Genomic DNA, 12292 nt, shown 5'->3' on the forward strand with positions numbered 1-12292 from the left:
TCGATCACTCAATTTGATCCGGTTGATCAAAGCAAGCGTTGGTTAACGCAAAAAGTTAATGCGATTTTACAGTTTTACAGAGTGTCTTCAGCATTATTCAACATCAGGCATCAATGTAGGGTACAGGCTCCCTATTTCTTCTCATTTGTAAGGACGTTACCTTAAAAACTTGATTTAGCCACCTAAATCACTGCTATTTTTTCATATTTCTGCTCATTTCGCCTTGCTCCACATTGGGAATTGGTTTTCTTTTTTTATTCGACTTCATTTGATATTCGACAATCCCGCATGTACATACAAAAAAACAAATCTTGAGACGAGGTAAATGAGATTAAAATATGGATGTTTGGTAGTGAGAAAGTAATGTTACCATTTTCCATAATTAGTATATATGAAAAGCAATAACTTTTTGCCTTTCATATGTACTTTTTATTAAAAAAAATAAAACCAAGGCGCTAATAATGTAAAACCGATTCAAACCGGTTCTGCCAATCTTGTATGGCAAAAATCCGACAGAAACAGAACCGTTAGTAACCGCTAGGCGAAATTCTCTGCCAGAAACGGTTGTTGCATTGTTGCCAGACTTTTGCCGGAATTCTGGAAGAATTCTGACAAAAATGTCTGGCAGACATAGCTAGCCGTCTGGGGGGAAATCTGCCCGCCGCGTACAAGTGGGATTTTTAGAAACAGTTTGGAATCATTTCGACGTTCAAAATTTTTTGGATCGTTTCCGTTACCTTTCGTTTTAAATTTAAAATTTTACTGTGCAGTTAATTTGAAGAACTTAAAAAAAACAAAAAAAAGAATTGTTACTATTTAGGCATTAGCCCTTCTAAAAACAAAATGCAGAACCAGGGATGCCATTTATACATATTTATCTGTATTGTATAGATTTTTGCATTCGCATACTGATTTAAATCAGAGTACAGATTTTATACAGATTTTCTAAATTTAATACAGGTTTGTAAAGGTTCATAAAAAGTGAGAAGTGAAAAGTTAGACTTTTCTTTCTGAGTATCTGTTAGTATTTGATTGCAGTTCTTCTTTTAAAGTTTAATAATCAACGGACAAATCACACGTTAAAATGGAAATCTTTTGTGCAAATATTTGATGATGAACACTGATAAACATTTCTATTAAAATTTTAAACCAATTTGAACTGGTTCATTTTATTGGTGAAAACAGATAGAGCATATACTTATTTTCTATGAAAATATCTGGCATCTCTGTGCACAGCCGATGAAACCAGCCCCCTGCTATGACGTCATGAAACTGTGGCCAGCATCATTCTGCAAAAACCAAAACAATGAAGAAAAATGGCTAACAAAAAATTGGATATTACAAACTACTTGTTTATTCAGTACCCTTTAAAGTACTTCCCCGCAAATTATCGATCAGAATATCATCACTACGATAAGTAAATTAAGATTTTACTCGAATTGAAACGCTCGAATGTTTGTTTACCATACTCTTAGCGCTCTGATTGCCCACAAAATGCCCCAGATGTTGGCTACGGTAGCACTTGCTGGAGTGCCCTATCCTTGCCACCGGGCTGGATGAAACACACACATTTAACAGTGATATGGTGACATATAGCGGAAAGAAACCAGTGCTACTAGATTTGCCACAATGGTTATTTCATTAGTATTTAACACGCTCTTTCTGGCAATATTCGAATCCGAAACAATTTTATTGAAATATAAATATCAACAATATAATTAAACTAATGTCAGGGATACCAAAAAAAATACTTGTTGATGATAATTTGAAGAAGAAAAACAATTTTTTTTGTAACATTATGAGAAAACTTGGCAACTTTGCAACACCAAATGAGATGAAAACAAAGCGCAATCAAGTGAACTAGGTGAAAAACTTTCATCTCATATTCTTGAAGACTTTTATTGCTTGTCGGGTAGTTTTTGAAGTTTTCGATCGTTAATTAAACAAGTGGCAAGTGAACATTACTAATTATGAAGTCATCAAGCATTCAATAGTAGTGTAATAGTGCGAAATAGTGATCATGTTTTGAGACGAATCGATAAGTAGATATTCAGAAACATGACGAACTGTAAATCTTGACACGAAAATGTATCCTAAATTGAAAAGTGAGTTTGTTTTAAATGAAAAATAACGATCACCGAAAAATTTAAAACCATTTCTTCCAATGAAAAAGTGTGACAATAGCTTGAATAATCATTTTAAAACATTCTACAGTTTGGTTCAGGTACGTTGTAAGATATTATTAAATTGTGTTCAATGCCGTCAAGTCAAGTTATAAAACGACTATAAGAACAAAAATAGGATTAACGAGATTTTTATGATTCATTGTTTTCTTAAAAACTGTGCGCGATAAAACAAATTTTATAATTCTACTTCATTCCGATTCCTACACAGGTCGTCATTATCTATCTAGTACTGATCGCAAAATAAAAATATCGTGTCTCATTCTACTTCTACCCAAATATTAGGAATAAAATTGTGAAAATTAATGGGTTATTAGCAGAGCTCTCTCTGATTTATGAGACCTTATGAAATGTTCACGTTGAAATAGGGTATATAAAAAGGGCTTTTGGATGTTTCGACGATTCATGGATAATCGAAGTATCGTTAGTAACCGTAGTTTACGAGACCCCCTGCGACCTTAAGCAAGATTGAACTTTCACGTGTTTCTAGCAATGAAAGCGTAAATTTTAATGAAACAATTGGATAAACGTCGTTATCAGAATGTTTCAGGATTTCCGTCAAAAACCCCGCCAATGACTTTATTTATCCAAGATAAGTAGTACTTAGTTTCAGGGAAATTTTTTACTTGTCTTTTTCTTCAACCTTAGCAACGGTATGACCCAAATAACTAAAAAAAAAGACTATCAAGCTAGATTTTTCTGCTATGAGATAATCGTAGTAGTCTGGAATAATAGGGTCTCAAAACTCAAATGTTGTTCTTCATGCCGTATTCGCTTGAAAAACCTGAAACGACCTCAAAAATGTTAATTCCAACAAACAACAAACTCTTAAAACTGATCGATTTCCGTATAAAACCCAGAACACGAATTTTCAATTCAATATCGGTGAACCAAAGCAAGAAAACTCTCTAATCGATCTTATGTCGTTTTCGCTTGATGCCAAACTTAACCCAGCTTCCACTCTATCTGCTGTCAAACCGTTTGTTTGAAGCCAGTTTCGAACCTAGTTTCAACGTTTTTGAACTGAAAATCGATTCAGTTTCGAACCTGGTTTTCATATCAGTTCCGAGAAAAGTGTTTGTTTGATGAAACTACCCTGGGTTCAAGCGAAAACGACGTTAATAAAAACCTCTGAGTTGACAAACTGAGTCGAAAATTGATTCATAATTTCATGAATTATAACAATACTGCAAGTAGTTGAACGCCGTTGTGCTTGAGTTATTGATTTGTTGCGTTCGACATCAATAGAGTCAATTAAGCTGATAATCAGATCGTTACATTTTCGCTCCGTGATCCGACGAAGATACCATCGATGGACGAACTAATTTTGCCCATTTAAACACATGCTTGATGAGCAAATGCATATGCAGTATGCACGCAGTCACAGCATTTGCGAGCGTGTGCGGTTATGACCTGACCGACGACACGCCCCGTAAACGATTTACGAAAAGTAATTAAATTTATGGTTCATTCTCGCTGTGCGTTGATAATTACCCAGTTCCTACTTAGTTAGTATCGGTTCGTGTTCTTGAACAAGACGTTTGGGACAGTGAAAAGAGGCAGGTTCCGTTGCATCTCCTGGTGGAAACTGTGACAAAGGTGAATGAACCGATGGAACCGCCTGGAGGCTCAGCTTCGGGCAACTCTGTGCCCGACAGCGGAGTCGATCGCGCACTTGGGTCGCTCGCGTGATCGCGAGTGCTCTACAAACTAGATGTAGAAGAGATGGGGTGCGGTTATAATGTCCCAGTCGTTAGGTGCCCAACCCATTCGGTTCAGTAGAAACCAGTTCGACCGGCTCCGTGCGCGATTATGTAACGCGTCCGACGGCACAGTGGACTGCTCAATAAACCGGAAGAGGAACGGCATCGCTGCAGCGTGGATAGCATGGGCTTTGTCGAGAATCAGAAGAAAAAAATAAAGCCATAATAGAGCTACGCGCGCCTATTCTTCTTCGCATGAGTTTAATTCAGCTGATCAAGCGCGAAATCGGAGTTGATAAATACCTCCACCATATGAAGAGAGAGAGAGAGGGAGGCAATACATCACCTCCGAATCAAAAGGGAATAGACGGTGATGAATAATGAAGCTTGACTTCCCGGTCCGTGGCCTCGACCACGAGAGTATCATCCGTGAGCTTTCACGAAATCATCGGATTGACGCAAATAACAATAAATCATGCCGTCTCCACAGTTATGTGTCAGACCTTTCGCCGGGATTACCTTTTAAACAAAATTATAATTTGTTTAAATGTGAATAGCAGTTAATGTTTGAAACAGCAACGCTTTCCGCACATTTCTAAAGGGTCATCTACTTGACAGCTGTTGTGGTTCACAATCACAAACGAGTCGCTGTCAGTGCCATTGAAATCGGTCGCATCGCAGTACGCGCAGCGATTTTTCTCACTGATCTTTGACAAATATGATCACATTTAACTGTACCTGTCACCACCGACGTTGTTGTCATCGTCGTCGTTGTCATCGTCGTCGTCGTCGTCGTCATAGTCGTTGACGGCGATTAGGTTCAGTATCTTCAGTGTGGGTTAATCAGCACAGATCCAGTAACAAAGGAGCCAAACCGCATAAAATTACACTGAACCATTGCGGCCTCATTTCGTTGCGGTGGAGAACAGACAACCAATTTCGTTTAACCAGGTTCAATGTCAACCGATTATCCGGCATGTGTTCCCCGAAAGCGACTATTCTGCAGCAGCGAGTGATGTGGCGATGACGGCGCGGTCACAGCACTCCCACAGCTGTCGACAGCACATACATAGACACATAAGAACCTCCAGACTGATTTGTTGTTAGCCATTTGGAGTGGGGGAATGGAGCTAAACGGCTCGATAATTGTACTGTCATAACTTGTGCTGTGTGGGTGGTATTCTGACATTTTGAACTGTTCATATATAAGCTCATTCTTAATTTGAAAATCAATTATTGTTTAATCTATAAAATTCAAACAGTTTATCCATTTAAGCTCGACAATTAACAATCATGTGTCTCGAGATGATAAACATCTAACTACGTGGACGATGATGGATCCTTCTCAACGTTCCTTAAGATATGCAGCACCTACCTACCTACCTATCTACCGGAGAAACTGAACCTAACCTTATAACTGTTAAATTTCATTAGCCTCGCGAACCGGAGAGCTCCGGCAGATCATCGAGCCCATTTAGTTGCCTTTTGCCTGCGCTTTCACATTGGCCGTGGCTTACGATGCGGCTAATGGATAAGAACCTCATCTTTATTGGCTCCACGGCCTGTTTCAGTATGTATTTTCCTCGGGAGCCCATCGTCGAAACCGCCTTCCCATATCCTTCTTCCACTAGACACGAAAGGTTGAAGAAGAATCAGTTAGTTAATCATCCGGATCATCACTCCCATTTGCCCATTTTACTATTATTATTACTATTATTAGTATTATTTTTATTGTTTCCATTTAAATTTGTGCTCTGTTACTTTGCTTGTTTGCACAAACCGGCCGCATTCGGACAGCAGAGCAGAGTTCTTCCGCGTACAGGTGAAGTAGGGTAAAATGCAGAAGACTGCGCTAGCTCTCCATTCGCTGTTATCGTCAGTGTTTCTCAAGGAAGTCATCTTGGACCGTTCGTATTTTTACTATATCACAACGGTTCACATTTTTCGATCAATGACGTGAGACTGTTTCATGTCATCAAATCCAGAAAACTGACGCGTCCTATTGGATTCTAATTATAAATTTGACGAGAACAATAAAGTCAAATCTTCCGAGCCCATCAAGCTTCCAGAATTCATTTTTCGTGCTACTATTGTATTGCGGGTCGTCACAAGGTGAGATTACAAGTTCCTATCTCATGCCTCCCCGTGTGTCCTATCATGACATTTGATCAATAGAACGGTGTCGATTGGGTGCTATCGTCTTCTGCGTTAGTAGCGGAATGAGAGGGTGCCAATTGATTTTAATATAATAATTCATTTGAACCGCGAAAATTATTGAAAATTCTTCAAATAGGTCAAGTTTTTCACCTTAACGTCGCCTATTGCTGAAGTATATTAAAACCCTTAATTGTAATTTTAAATTGTCGACTTGTTTTCATGAAAACCGTCTGCAGCATTCCTTGCAATGCATAAGCTAGCATTTTGCATATCATTCTTTTATAACTTGACGCATAAAGCAAAATTCGGCTCATAAGTGAGAATAACTTTATGTGTATAAATAATAATTCTATTCTTATTATTAGAGTTTTATACTGGTCCGTCTATAGGAAAAATATTCAGAAGTGTGCAATATCATACTATGTTCCATAGGGGAGAATTTGCTGGTTCATAAGTCTGAAGGTTTGGAAGGTTTCGAAACGGTAAGAAATGGTAATGTTAATGTTTGAATCCGTTTGATGAAAACACTCAATTTAGGCGGGGCTGTTCGATGGAACCATTTGCTGTGTATACGAAATGGGTCAACACCTTCCCGTGTCATGAAAACATCGTTTCTCTGAAAACCCGTTGCCAGACAGTGGAACTTGGGATAGGTTGATAGTCGAGCAGTTGTAAAGTAGTTAAATTCAACTAAAACTGCGGCTCATTTCAAAGTTCGACGGATGGAAAGTTATTTGGTTATTATTATTTTTACGTTTCGTCTTTGACTCATCAGTGCAAAGCAGTTCAAATTGAACTGCTTAGTGCTAAACTGGGTAGTTCAATTTGAACCGCTAAGTAGACGTAAAGTTTCTGCTACTTACAGAACACTTTTTGTTTTGCAACGGAGTGCAATGTCTTTTCTGAAGTGCCGAACGAAAACGTGTTTTCGATTATTTCTAGCCGATGCAGGTTCGGTCATTTAGGAGTTAGCTTAAATTTGGGTTTATTTTGCACTGAAAACAAAATGATATCAACTGATATAATAAATGCAAAACAGAGAACGTGAGAAAAACTTCGAGAACTTACGTCGTTTGACAACGTATTGAAACTTTCTTTTGGGATGTTTTCTTCGACTGAAAGTATAAAGTAAATTTACGCAAGACATTTTTACTAAAGATCTGAAATTGTAACTTTTCCGCAAGATTTTTTTATGTGTCGGAAAACAACTATCGTACTATTCAAAAAAAGCTGGAAGCCTCCAAGTAAGGTTACTTTTAACGACAAAATCGACTGCTCGACTGTCAAATATTAACTAAAAGCTAAAATAATTCGCAAGATATTTCACGGTTAATTTTAACTTTTGGTTTAAATCTGACATTCGAGTAGTTCGTTGTCAAATTTCGGACAGTTCGATAGTTAATTTTCGACACTGAAAAAATCTGATTTCAGAAATATTACTTCAGAGTAATTTCTTTGATGCATTAATACTTTTAGTATATAACAAAATAACGAAATGTCAAATTTAAACCAAAGTTAAAATTATTCTCGAAATAGTTCACAGCCTAAGTGAATATTACTTACAATTTAACTAAAGTGTCCCAGCTCCGCCTCAAGGGAATGTGGTGATGCTATTTTAAATCTGTGCTGGGTAAATTAATCTACATAAATGTATAATGAATTTCTCTAAATTCTCCTTCTTATTTACAGTAAGTTTCAGAGTTGTTTGTTTGCGTGCAAAGAAAACCTTGGGAATAGCTTACTTCGATTGACAGCGAAATCATATTGTAATTTTGGTCTAAGAAACCCGAAACTCACTTCGGAAAGTTTACTTCAAGCAAGCAATTTTTACGACACTGAGTTGGATTTGCACTAATCAACCTAAGTAAAAACGATTCCAATATTAGAATCAGGTTTGGAACTGGGCCGAATTTCAGTTTAAAGCTATCGAGACTATGTTAGAAACTAGCTTAAAACAAATGATTTGACAGTAGTACATAACAAAAGAGATGTTAAGAAACAAATGGAACTTATTTTTGTTAACACAGGGTAAGGGCTCCCTATTTCATCTCATTTGTGAGAACGTTACCTTAAAAACCTGATTTAGCCACTAAAATCACTATGATTTTTTCATATTTCTGCTTAATTCGCGTTGCTCCACATGGAGAATTGATTCACATTTCTTGGAAATTAAAATAATGTAAAAAAAATCAGCTAAAAACACTTCTGATATGTTCATTACTCTCTAGTTCCATCTCAAAGGATTTTTATTCATCCTATCTTTGGTCCATTATTCATCCTATTAATTAGTAATGGCGACAGCAATGAAAACAAAACATTGAGCTATTACAGTCTCAGGCTCAAAATGTCCGAATTTTTCTTAAAAATGGCCTGATGCCAACTATAAGATAACACACGCTATGTTTAAAACCAGTTCTGAATTATTTTGACGTTTAAAAATTTTTGGGTCATTTTCGTCACCTTTCGTTATAAATTTAAAATTTTACTGTACAGTTAATTTGGTAAATTTAACAACAAAACAAAAAAGGAACTGTTTTTATTTAGGCATTAGCCCTTCTTAAAATAAAATGCAGAGCCAGAGGTGCCATTTCTACAGGTGTATCTGTATTGTATAGATTTTTGCGTTGATTTTAATCAGAGTATAGATTTTATACAGATTTCCTAAATGTAATACAGATTTGTACAGGCTCATAAAAAGTGGGAAGTAAAAAAATAGACTTTTCTCTGTGAGTATCTATTACTACTTGATTGCTGTAATTCTTTGAAAGTTCATTAATCAACGGACAAATCGCAAGTAAAAATGGAAATCTTCGCAGATATGAAGAGTTATCTTTTAACATCATTTTATTAGTGAAAACATATAGAGCAGATATAGACTTTTTATGCAAAGTAATACATATATTCTATTAAAATATCTGGCATCTCTGCCGATGAAACAAACACACTTAACAGTAAACTAGTTTTTTGAAATATTAATATCAATAATATAATTAAACTAATGCCACGGATACCAAAAAAATACTTGTTGATGATAATTTGAAGAAGAAAAACAATTTTGTTTTTTGTAGCATTATGAGAAAACCTGACAACTTTGCGAAACCAAATGAGATGAAAACAAAGCGCAATCAAGTGAACTAAGTGAAAAACTTTCATCTCATATTTTTGAACACTTTTATTGCTTGTCGGGTAGTTTTTGAAGTTTTTAATCATTAATTAAACAAGTGGCAAGTGAACATAACTAATTATGAAGTCATCTTTCATTCAATGTAATTGTGCGAAACAGTGATCATGTTTTGAGACAAATCGATTAGTAGATTTTCAGAAACATGACGAACTGTAAATATTGAGACGAAAATGTGACCTAAATCCAAAAGTGAGTTTGTTTTAAATGAAAAAAAAAACGATCACCGAAGAATTTAAAACCATTTCTTCCAATGGAAAAGTGTGACAATAGCTTAAATATTCATTTTTAAACATTTCAGTTTTGTTCAGGTACGTTGTAAAATATTATTCATGTTCAAAGTAATGAGGTGAAGAGATGAGATGGAAATAGGAGATCAGATGAAATAAGAAGCCCTTACCCTAAATGATGCCAGATTTTGCCTGAATTTTTCTTCCGAAAGAACCAAATTTCATATTTTGACACTTGTCATTCTTGTCTATAAACGACAATCATATGGTTCCGTTTTTTTTTTCTTTTCTGCTCGTTGTCAAATTTGTAAACAGGGTTACCAGTTATGCAGATATTTAATAATGTTCCATAGAAAAATTATATTTTCCGTTGATTTTCTCAACTGTTTTTCGACAACCATATTTGTACCAAAAACAGTTTAGTTAAGAAACTGCGTCAACAATCCAGCTTTGGAATCAATTTGCAATACGTCAAATGCTGAAACATCAGCAAGCACAAAAATGCGCTTGGGTCCGGTTTCCCCCCGATATTGAACCCGTGCAGAGATCAAGCGCAATTTAACAATTAAATTTATTTGACTTTTATGGGCAATACCAGTCGGACGGAAGAGCGCTCTTCGGTGTCGGTGGAAGTCGGTTTATAAACAAAAATATATCCAACCGAACGGGCGCGGAATGGGGTTCGGTTCTAAGCTAGGTATTTGTGTTTCCGAGCAGAACATGAACGCAATGCCGCACACGGTTGGGAGTGCCACAACGCAAACCTAAGGTAGGAAGTAAACTACAAATAAGTATGATAATTTGGTTGTTGTTTATATGAAAATTCCCATCACCATTATGGCTGTCCGGCCGGTATGAATAGAATCAGTACAGAGCTGGCTGCTCGGCCAGGTGTCATTAGCGGTGGCGAGAACGATGACTGTGTCAAAAGTTCGTTTACCTCCTAGGCATCCCGGTCGTCGTGACACACAATGGCGGCCATAATTGATCGAATCATGAAGTTGTAATTGCTAGCAGTGACGGGTCTTAAGTGAAAGATGATCACAATGACGAGTTCATTGTGTTCATCAACGGACTGACCATAGTACCTGAAAGTACTTTCAGTCTTGCGAGTCAGAATCCGTGTACTGACAGCAGTCCATCGTAAGGTGCACTGTCATGGCGGGTGTTCTTTTAAGTGCGCTGCATGAGGCACAAAGATTGATACAATATCACACGATATCAAGCACCGTTAGAAAAAGGTGTAAAGGCCAACGGCTGGGTGTGTCAATAAAGTGAATCCAGCATTAATTTAATTACTATTTTAAGTGCCTGCGGCGTAACGAACTTATCGGTTTACAGATAGACGTGGGAAGAAAGACCACGTCTGATGTGCGGATTGGCAATTTTCCAGAAGCTTATTAGATGGAATCCAGTGCCCGAGCTCCCGAAGCTACCCGTTCGCTCGGATGGAGATGGAATCAACGGCGTCGATGACCTCGGCGAGAAAAAAAATGCCGTAAAATCTAATCCAGACAGTGAAATTCCAAAGCTATGAGAACATAAACCCATAAAGCTCGCGATCCCACGTGAAGTTTACATCCCATTTGACTCGTAAATCCCATAACTGCACACAGGTCATGAGTGGGGATTTCAATGTTAAATAGTGGTATAATTGGCACCAGGCTTTTCACTATTCGACGTTGATCACTGAAGCACCTGAATGAGCCGAACTGGACGTGAACTTTGCTGCCGTCTTCGGTACGTGTTTGTGTTTTATTAGTGAGATCAGTTAGCGTAAGGCGAAATCAGCGTTAGAACCTGAGTGTCAATAAAAAAAGGTCAACCTAAAGTTAAGAAAACTTACTTCCTTTAGTGGCTTCTTCCCAAATGTTTTGAACTTTTTTGACTGGATTCGCTATTAATTTCAAGCGTTTAAAAATATTTCGGATTGGAAAAATTGACGCCTTTAATAATAATGATAATTAGTATTGATACAAGATTTAAAATAACCACAGATAACGGACATACATGCTGGAATTTTTATTAATTATCGGTGTTTTTTAAGTGCATAATTCGAATTTGACAGATATTGAAATGAGCACACCAATTTAGAGACCCCGTTACAATCAGATACGCGCGAAGAAGAAGCCAAAAGGAACCAAATGACCTGTCAAACGTTGAACCAAACGAGCAAAGTAAATAAACATTTTTCGTTTCAAGAGGAGTAGTGTTATCCAAGCTAGAAAAAGTTACCAAGGAATTCAATTAATGAAATGTTAAAGAAAGAATTTTGTTTAACAGTTTAATTAACTAACTTAATTAAATAATTGGTGAGTTTATAAAACTTTTGCTTAACTTTTCTTTGAAACCTTCGATATCGATATTAAATCAGCCTGATATAATATGAGGGATAATACCGGTTGGACCATACCGCAATTGCCTCAGTGACAAAAATACCTGTATTACACGCCAACCAAAAGTGATCTGCACAAAACATGGAATAATTGAATTGAATGATACTGTATGTAAAATGATGGAGACGACCGTCGTATAACACCTAAACAAATCAAATGAAACCAAATATTTTCAATTTATAATATCCGTAGTTTTGAATTTTCAGGGGTACCTTTTGGGAAGTGTCGAAGCATGTTTGATAAATTGTTGTATAATAAGATGCTGTTTGTATTTGGAAACTCGAAATTCATAAAAATTTAAAAAAAAGCGAGGAGATTTATCATAACTGATCGGATTCGTCAACTCATAAAGTTGTCATGAATAGTGACAATATGCCAAATCACTCCAGAAAAGTTAGGAAACGCCATCGCTGCGTAGGAAAGGTAACAATCGCTTCTTAAG

General features: G+C 36.8%; 1 protein-coding gene across 1 annotated transcript in view; it reads left to right on the forward strand.

The window, feature by feature from the left end:
• Positions 1-12292, forward strand: part of LOC131430720 (sex-regulated protein janus-A-like) — a 428138-nt gene that overhangs the window by 277903 nt on the left and 137943 nt on the right. The gene's annotated exons all lie outside the window — the stretch shown is intronic.

This window comes from Malaya genurostris, chromosome 2 (genome assembly GCF_030247185.1).
Source record: "Malaya genurostris strain Urasoe2022 chromosome 2, Malgen_1.1, whole genome shotgun sequence".
NCBI classification, from domain to species: domain Eukaryota; kingdom Metazoa; phylum Arthropoda; class Insecta; order Diptera; family Culicidae; genus Malaya; species Malaya genurostris.